The following is a 10,038-nucleotide window of genomic DNA, read 5'->3' on the forward strand; positions in this document are numbered from 1 at the left end:
AGGGGCTCTTGGGTGGCTTAGTTGGTTGGGCATCTAACTTCAGCTCAGGTCATGATCTCGTAGTTTGTGGTTCAAGTACTGCATTGGACTCTATGCTGACAGCTCAGAGCCTGGCACCTGCTTCAGATTCTGTGTCTCCCTCTCTCTCTGCCCCTCCGCTGCTCACACTGTCTTTTCTTCTCTCAGAAATAAGTAAACATTAAACAAATGTTAATAATAAAATAAAATGTTACCTATAATTTAAAACAATTGATCAACTATAAATCTAATTTAAGAGCCCTAAATATTAATTATAAGAGTTCATTATAGAAAGTCTGGAAAATACTGAAAACTGTAAGGATACAAAGGAGAACAAAAAAATCCAATGAGTCCTTATTTTCACAAATTTCCTCTCAGATTTTTTAATGCATTTTAATGTAGTAGAGATCATAACATAGGTACAATTTTTTATCCTGCTTTCCTCATTCAAAACTATCCCATAAACACTTTTACATACTATTAAAATTTTTTTTTAATTTCTAAACAAAAATGCAGCATTTTGGAGAACTATAATTTATTTAAGAGCTCCATGAAGAGTGAATTAATTAATGATTGGGTAGGACACTCTGCTGCCCTCAGTGTTTTTATGCTATGTTTTTTGTATCATCTTTCCTTGTGGAAATAGGAATAAGGTGATAGCTTATTTCACTACAGTCATCTTTTCTAATCTCCCCATCTTTCTACCACAATTTAGCAACATTTAATTTTTTTTAAGTTTACTTACTTATTTTGAGAGAGATAGAGACAGCATGAGCCAGGGATGGGGAGTGAGGGGCGGGGGCGGGGGGGGGCGGTGGGTAGGGGTGGTGCAGAGAGGGAGGAGAGAGAGAGAATCCCAAGCAGGCTCCATGCTGCCAGCACAGACATGGGGCTTGAACCCATGAACTGTGAGATCATGACCTGAGCTGAAACCAAGAGTCCAGTGACTGGGCTTAACCAACTGAGCCACCCAGATGCCCCATTGTTTCTTTTTAAAACTTGCTCCTTGGGGCACCTGGGTGGCTTAGTCGGTTAAGCGTCCGACTTCGGCTCAGGTCATAATCTCACAGTTCGTGGGTTCGAGCCCCGCGTTGGGCTCTGTGCTGACTGCCAGCTCAGAGCCTGGAGCCTGTTTCAGTCTGTGACTCCCTCTCTCTCTGACCCTCCCCTGCTCATGCTGTCTCTCTCTCTCTCCTAGAAATGAATTAAAAAAAAACACATTAATTAAAAAAAACTTGCTCCTTGCTCCTCTGTATTGTTATGTTAAACATGAGTACTTAAAAAAAAAAAAAAAAAAAGTACGGGACCCAGGTGGCAGAGCCAATCATTTTAAACATGATTCAAAACTGAGCCCCAGGAGGGGCACCTGGGTGGCTCAGTCAATTAAGCATCTGAGGTAGCAGCAAGGGGGAGCCCTGACACTCCCTTCCTTCCACCCCTCCCCAACCACCATACTTTCTTTTGGCAGTCAAATGAAACAGTTTTCTTTCAGCCACTCCTAGAAATCCCAGGAGTATTTGGGTATTTGGTTTCTGGGGGGGGGGGGGCTTCCCCCCTAACCCCCCTATATTTTGGTTTAAAGTAAACAAGTAATGCAAAGATAAACCATCCAGAACTGGGCTCTCTGGAGTTTGGAGGAAACAGGACCTGAGTGTAAATTACTTTCATCTTCTCCTGTCCTGGCACAACCCCAGCCTCACCATGTGGCTCATGCCAGGCTCCTAGAACAACCAAAACTGTCTCTTGCTTCTCCTCATTGATTTGCCTTAAAAAAAAAAAAATGTTTTATTTATTTTTGAGAGAGAGAGAGAGAGAGACAGCATGATCAGGTGAGGGTCAGAGGGAGAGGGAGATACAGAATCTGAAGCAGGCTCCAGGCTCTGAGCTGTCAGTATAGAGCCCAATGTGGGGCTCGAACCCACGAACCGTGAGATCATGACCTAAGCTGAAGTTGGACGCTTAACTGACTGAGCCACCCAGGCGCCCCTGATTTGCTTTAGTCTTATTGTTTCCCTTCTCTGCAGATTGTCTGCAGACAAGCCATTTGGCAAATGCCCCAGATTCATTACCTCTCTTGCACAGGAGGTAAAACTTCTCTAGGCCCCGAAATAAAGGACAAAGTTGGCAGAGAGTGAGTGCAGGAGACAGAGCAGAGCTCAAACAGGAAGAAACAGTCTCCAGCCTCACCAGCCCAGGTAAGAAGGGAGGGCTTTGGGAGAAGGATACAGACTTCCACAGGGCCACCCACTGAGGCCCTTAGTCCTGACCCCAGACAGGCACAGCTGGCCAATGGCGTCCAGTTCAGAACCAAGGAGGACCGGAGGGTCTTTCTTTTACACCTGCTGACACAGGTGTTAAGCGCACATGCTCGTGCATCCCACCCACAGTCCTGAGAACCATCAGCTCCCAGGGTGCTCCCTAGCTGGGCTGTCACCCCTGCAGAGCCCTGGCATCTCTGCAGGCAGAGAGAGCAGTCGGCATGGGGAGCAGGTGGTAACTCTGGCATGTGCTTACGAATAGTATCCTTACCAGGTCTCCGAGAAGAAGGTGATTCCCTCAGCTGAACTAAACTTTAGACAGGCTTCTTTCTGACTGGAGGCTCCCAGCCTCCCTTTGCTTAGAGCTTTTTTTTTTTTTTAAAGAACATTCATAACTGTTGATTTTCTACCCCTCTAAGACGTATGTCAATCTTCTCTTAAATCCTCCTGTTAGTTTTTCAACCCAGAAATATTTTTCACAAGGACCTGGGAGCCATCTCTTTGAAATGTCATCAAAGGAGATAGTGGAGTTATCTCCTAGTCCCTATGGGAAGGTAAGAGCCTAATTTCAGGAGGACGGGGGGGGGGGGGGGGGGGGGGGGGGGGGGGGGGGGGGCTTGCTCCATGTTGCAAAACGACCTACTATCATAAAATGGTAAGAAATGTATTGTTCCTTTGGAAAATTCCATTCACAAACACAGATGGCCCCAAATCTTCCAATAATCTCTCATTTGCTCATCTCAGCCCTTAAAAAGCCCCCTGCTTTAGTGGAGGTGAGCCCAGGCTGAACTTATTTTATATTACCTTCTTACTATAGCCTTCAATAAAGTCTTTCCCGTCTCTTTAACTTGGTTCCTTTTTGTTTTGAAACAGGAAATCTAGTTTGTGACTTTTCCACAACTTCTAAACAAGTTATAAGTTTTGCACAGTGGCCTCATGCTTGTGAATAAGAATTTCCCTAGAACATAAGTGGACATAGACTCAAAGCTACAACAGTGGACACTTAAGAGATAGGACTTGAGAAGAAAGGCTTTCCTTCCCTAAAACATCTTCTTAGCTTCTCCAGTAACCTAGCTGAAGTTGCAGTGACCATATTCAGAAAAAGTAATAGATGTGAGAACCAAGGTCTTTGAGAAAGACAGAGAGAGCTCATTTTTCTTAGGCTATAATTAAAATGCTATGGGGCACCATACCAAACAATTAATCTGAGATGGATCTTAGATCTACAATATGAAAGTTAAAATAACAAAACTTCTGAAAATGACCTTGTGATAGGCAAAGCTTTTAAAACACAAAAGAACATCTGTTCATCCAAAGGCATCATCAAGAGAGTGAGAGTACAAACCACAGACCTTGGGGAGACAAAGGATTTATGTTCAGAATGTGAAAAGAACTCCTAAAAATCAATATGAAAAAGACAGTCTGTTCAAAACTAACAGGCAAAACAACTAACCACGTAAGCAGGCACTTCACGAAAGATAATCCAAAAGTCAACTAGCATGTGAGAAGGGGCCCGCCAGGATTACTCATCAGGAAAATGTGAATCAAAACTACATACTTTAGAATGGCTGAAATCAGGGTGCCTGGGCAGCTCAGTCAGTTGAATGTCCAACTCTTGATGCAGGTTCAGGCCACGATCCCAGGATCGTGGGATTGAGCCCCGTGTCATGCTCCACGGTGAGCATGGCTCATGCTTTCTCTCTCAAAATAAATGAACTTTTTTTTAAAAAAACGGCTAAAATTAAGGGACAATGTCAAGCAATAGAAACATTGTAAAGCTACTACAATTTTCCCATAGGTAGATCTGATATGAGTACTTTATGCATAATCCTTTAATAAAAGGTTTTGTCTTTGTTTAATACATGGGAAAGTTGGGTTTACTTAACACTTTAATTACATACAACTCTAGACTCTGGGCGCTGAGATAGGAGACAGGTAAGTGTCGGCTAAGTAAGCAGACCCAGGGAAAAACAAAGCTGTGTGTAATATCTGAGGACAATGCCCAAATAGTCAGCAAAATCTGAGAGAAAGTACAGTGGTATTCACCTTGCAATTTTGTCTGTGAATCTTAAGTTCCACTTTTTTTCTGAAAGAGAAATGTTCTGTACAAAAGCACAGGGACCAGGACCTGTTTCTCCTTGTGTTTTTCTAAATGTTTACTTATTTATTTTGACAGAGAACACAAGCTGGCGGGTGGGGGGCGGGGGGGGGGTGGCGGTTAGTGAAAGAGAGAGAGAGAGAGAGAGAGAGAGAGAGAGAGATACTATCCCAAGCAGGCTCCACGCCCAGGACGGAGCCCAAGGCACAAAGGTTCTATCCACAACCGTGGGATCACGATCTGAGCCAAAATCAAGAGCCGGACCCCCAGCCAACTGAGCCACCCAGGCTCCCCTGTTTCTCCTTGTTTGAGCCTCATGTGAACCTACAGATCTGTACTCAAAATGAATTGTACTTATTGACTTCGGGCAATACAATATGATTCTCGAAATTGTGATGACACCAGCTGTATCGATGAACTCATTCAGGAAAGTTTGACTGATGCCAGGCACTTTTGGTAAGTATGAAGAATACCACCAGGACCACATCCTCCATATGGATCTTACAGCTGCGGAAGGGAAAATGCCCACAAACAAGCATTACTCCCGTAAAAGTACATGCCCAACTCTCCGACAGGAATCAACTTCTCAACTGGAATTCAGTTCTGTCCTTTAGAATCACGCCATCTAGTAAATGACAGAGGGATGGAGGCAGGGAACGCAGAAGGGAAGGACAGAAGGAAGTCGCTGTCTATTTCACTGGCTTGGAGTATAGTTTTTAAAATTAAAAAATAGGAAAAACTCAAAATCTGACAATTAGAAGAGGATTTTCAGCCCCCAGAATGCTGGAAAGAATGAAAAATCCTTTCCTAAGTATGCCTTTTCTGTATTCTGAGAGTTGACACTTTCATATTAACATACATCATCTAGAATTATGACCTGCTTATCCTCTGGTGCTTGAATGTGTGAAAACCTAACTGTGAAATCAATTCATGCTAGACCTGAATCAGGCAAAGTGCACTGAAGGATAATAGCATGGAAAATTTCATATTTTCCCCTCCTCAAATGTAAATACATAAAAACTGTTACTCAAATATGATTGATGAAATTTATAATTAACAGTGATACCAAAACACAGAGAGAAAAAAATAAGTGTTAGTTAATGTGCTTACATTTTTTTTAAAGGTTGGAGACTCATAATCTAGCATTAAAAGACTCATGGACAGAGAACCACTGGAATTTCAAAAATTAGTATTAGAGTATTCTGTGGTATTTGAGTCTACTTCAGTTCTATTTCAAACTAACTATTGTTGCAAAATGAACATAATTTCTATGTAGGACTGAACACAAACAAGCCTGATTTATTTGTTAATATTGGGAGGGAGCAGGCATTTTCAGATGAAAAATCTCAAGCCCACTGCAAAAAAATGGAAGAAAGAAAAAATAACTAACAAAGGTCTAGCTGTTGTTCTTTTGTATACACAGTAAGTCAGCTTGCATTAACTTTATATCTAAAGGTCAATTAAATTATAGAACTTCTTTTCTGATTAAAGTTCCTTTTTTTTTTAAAATGTTTTTTATTTATTTCTAGGAGAGAGAGAGAGAGAGAGAGAGACAGCGTGAGCAGGGGCGGGGGAGGGTCAGAGACAGAAGGAGTCACAGACTGAAACAGGCTCCAGGCTCTGAGCTGGCAGTCAGCACAGAGCCCGACGCGGGGCTCCAACCCACGAACCGCGAGATCATGACCTAAGCGAAAGTCGGACGCTTAACCGACTAAGCCACCCAGGCGCCCCTAAAGTTCCTTTTCTAATCCATCTAACTTTCTAAAAACATTTTTTTAGTGTTTATATTTGAAACAAAGAGGGGCAGAGCATGAGCGGGGGAGGGGCAGAGAGAGAGACACACACAGAATCCGAAGCAGGCTCCAGGTTCTGAGCCATCAGCACAGAGCCCAATGCGGGGCTCAAACTCCCAAACTGCAAGATCATGACCTGAGCAAAGTCGGACGCTTAACCAACTGAGCCACCCAGGAGCCCCAAATCCATCTAACTTTTTTTCAGGCTGGACTATAAACAAAGAATAAGATGTACTCCAAAAACAATGTGTTGCATCCTTACAGAACATTTCTGTTGACAGAGTGTTTTCATGTACTTCATCTCACCTGATTCTCCCAACAAATCTGGGAAGTAGATAAATGATATCACCAGGATATAGGCAGTTCTGATTAGGCTCTCTCACTCACAGACTTTGAGGACAAAGTCTCTGCAAATAAAGAATCATTGAAATTTGTAGAAATAGCCTATACTAAGATGTAAATATATTGCTATGGAGACCCAAAAACTACCCCAGCTCAATAATCCAAGTGATTAAGGTACCTGGCCAACTATGTCATAATATAACTGTCTGAAAGAAGTATGTGTTCAGCAGAAGGATGTTATCATCTGAAGGGAGCCGAAGAATAGGAATTGACCCACATTGTCTGGGAAAATGATGCTCCCTTCAGTAACAGAGGTAGACCCAAGTTGTTTCGACAGCATCTGGTCAAGACCCCTGATTTACGGAGAGAGGAGGGTTGGGAGAAAAGAAGCCTACCAAGTGGGGAAATAGGCTGATGTGGAGTTCTGAGAGGCTAGATGAGTCATGCCAAGGGGAAGAGCCTCCCCCACTCCACCCCCCGGGAACTGTTTTACTGTGTGATACTTACCTCTCTGAATTTCACTCTCTCATCCATAAAAGTCTGTGATCCCTTGGTTCCATTCGTTACTCTAGTGACCAAGTTCACTAACAGAAAATCTGAAATCTTCCTCTTGTGACCGGAATAAAGTTTGGCCCCTTTGTGGCTTCTCAGCAAAAGCCATCAGGGGAGTTCAATGCACCTGCACCCATTAGTAAGTAGATGATGTCTTCTCTTTGCACTGTGCAAACACAGCAGTGCAATGCTTTTTCTGTGCCCATCTCAAGGAGTGACAAAGTCCAAGTCATTCAAGGACAGTACAAAAGTCAGCAAACTGGCCAAGTAGTCCATGTGTATAAGACAAATACATCATCTACACCTACCATGTGCGGCATGATATAACTACCATGCAGCTGTCTAACAGTACAACAGGCCATGTGTACATTTGCCCCAGAAACTGGTTATCACGTGCTCAACCTGGGCAGAGACCATGAAAAAGCCAAGAAGAAATGGAAGGGGACAAATATAAGGAAGAAACTATTGAGAAAAAAAAAACAATCATAAAATTACCTTATATACAACATAGTAAAAACAAGATCAATTTCTGGCAAAAGAAAGCAGACTAAAAGTACTCATTTAACTCTCATTTCTCAGGAAGTCACTAAAATGGTAGTAGACTTAAAAAATGATGATACATATATGATAGAAAGATACATAGATAGATAGACAGATGATAGATAGATAGATGATAGATAGATAGATAGATAGATAGATAGATGGATAGATAGGTAGGGATAGATAGGAAGAAGCAAAGCAATAAAATATAATTTTGGAAGCTGAAAACCTAAGGGATGAGTGGGAACTGAGTTAGCAGAACTAGGAAACTTAACCCTCAACCAGGAAATCCGGGAAGCAACATACTTTGCAAGGAAAAACTTCCTAAAAACACAAGAACTGGTGACACCAGGCTCTCCTCCGAAGGAATAAATGTGGGATTTACAAAGAGGTTGCCGGTCTATTCAGGAAGCAACGACGGCATTAGATCTCCTTCACCGTCAGTGGGGCTAATCGTTTTCAGAGCTTATTCCCTGGAAATAGTAGATAAAATGGAGAGTTCTGGGATGTGCAACAAGCTTAGTAGCATGAGTGAGGTGGGGATTAAAGCGAAGTTTTACACGCTCTGCCAGTCCTGTTCCTCCGACCAGCCTCTGGACCCCAAACCATCACACGCAGCGGGACGTGGTCAGCCCTGCACGGGGCACCTGGCCGAAGGAGTGAGTGAGCCTGAAATCCAGCTCCCGCTCCGTTCACCAGCCCGTGCCCTGGTGCAGGCTGTACCCAGGGGCAAGGGCACCTTTTCCTCGTTCTCCAGAAGGTACTAGCTGATCATCAGGCTCTGCTCCTGCAGAGCTGACTCCCAGAGAAGCCGCCTTTCCTGGATTCTCACAAAGTCTGGCAAAAGCCCGCAGGGGCCCTGCCCAGGGCTCTGGCAGCCAAACTTAGCATCTTCATGAAAGATCTCTGCAGGGGTGACTGGCAAACCTCACCCAGCCAGGGTGTCTGTAGAAAAGCCCACCATCGAGGCACTGTGTGCACACAGAAGCGGGAATGCACAGCCGAGAATCAAACCCGAGGGAAACCTTTTGCAAGGAAACGGAAGCAAACTGAAAAAAAGCAACTTGAAGGAAACAGACTTTTTAAAAAGGACTCTTCTGCGTCAATCAGCGAGGGAAAATACTGCCTGCGTGAACCAAGAACAAGAAAGTTTAAAAAAGAAATAGCGAACAAGAAAGAGCTTTTTTACATTAAAATAGGACAAAGGAAATGAACATTTCAAAAGAAAGCTTAGGAGGAAATAGAAAAAAAACAAAGAAGAACATCAGAGAAGGGCTAATATCAAAATACTAGGAAATAGGAAGAAATCATAAAGGATAATTTTCTAGAATCAAGGAACATCAATTTCTAGATTTCCAGGGCCCATCCAGTATCCAGCATGGCAGATTGAAAAACCAGATCTAGATCGAGATGCATCATTATGACATTTCAGAACATTAAGAACAAAGAAATAAAAACTCCTGAAGTTTCTATAGTGGGGAGAAAGCTATATTTAAAGTCTGAGGAATCAATATTGCTTCAGACTTCTCAGGAGCAAAGCAGACCACAGAGTGATGCCTTCACATTTCCAAAGGTAAATGACTCCCAACTTGGCATTCAGATGATAGTCAAACAACTAATTATAGCTCAGGATAGATAGGAAGGAAGGAAGGAAGCAACGAAGGAGTGAACCAACGAGCAAAGGCAAAACAGAGTTAGGGTAGAATCATGATACGTTCTCAGATATGCAAAGTCCTGCAAAATTCACCTACCACTTTCTCTTTCTCAGGAACCTCCTGAAAAATGCGCTATCAAGAAGAGATGTGCCAAGAAATAGGGAAGTTAGAGGATCTGGGAAACATAAGATTCCGACTCCGGGGAAGGGAAACGCCATACCAGCAGCTGTACCAGAAGGCCTGGAGGGCAGCCTGTCCAGGATGAAGAAGTTCAGAGGCTCTTCCAGAGGTGCTCCCATGAAACAAAATTAATAAATTGCCCAAGGAGTTCCAACACAATGAGAAAATATTTGCTCTCCCAGAGAACAGTTTGGGGCTTACTTCATGGTAATTAAGACAACCAAGTGAATGAAAAACCAAGACAATTCTTTTCTAATGTTTATTTATTTTTGAGCAGGGAGGTCAGAGAGACAGGGACAGAGGATCTGAAGCAGGCTCTGTGCTGCCAGCAGAGAGCCCTACAGGGGGCTCGAACTCACAACCCGGGAGATCATGACCTGAGCCGTAGTCAGACGCTTAACTGACTGAGCCACCCAGGTGTCCCCAAACCAAGACAATTATTAACTTCAGGGGAAAGAAAATTTTTTAAATTTTTGTAGGTTGAGTCAAGGTGCCTGGGCGGCTCAGTCAGTTGGGCGTCTGACCCCAAGTTTCATGACCTCAAGGTTTGTGGGTTCGAGCCCCATATCAGTCTCTGCACTTATAGTGCTGAGCCTGCTTGG

The 10,038-nt window shown here is 43.2% G+C and overlaps 1 long non-coding RNA gene across 1 annotated transcript; it reads left to right on the forward strand.

Moving 5' to 3' along the window:
• The first annotated feature begins 2,102 nt into the window (after nucleotides 1-2,102).
• LOC120245036 lies at nucleotides 2,103-9,592 on the forward strand. Its single transcript, XR_005531689.1, has 3 exons — nucleotides 2,103-2,213; nucleotides 2,760-2,830; nucleotides 9,370-9,592. It is a non-coding gene; the product is annotated as an uncharacterized LOC120245036 (long non-coding RNA).
• The last annotated feature ends 446 nt before the right edge of the window (nucleotides 9,593-10,038 follow it).

The sequence above is a fragment of the Hyaena hyaena genome, unplaced genomic scaffold (genome assembly GCF_003009895.1).
Source record: "Hyaena hyaena isolate Hyena2069 unplaced genomic scaffold, ASM300989v1 scaffold_399, whole genome shotgun sequence".
Classification (NCBI taxonomy): domain Eukaryota; kingdom Metazoa; phylum Chordata; class Mammalia; order Carnivora; family Hyaenidae; genus Hyaena; species Hyaena hyaena.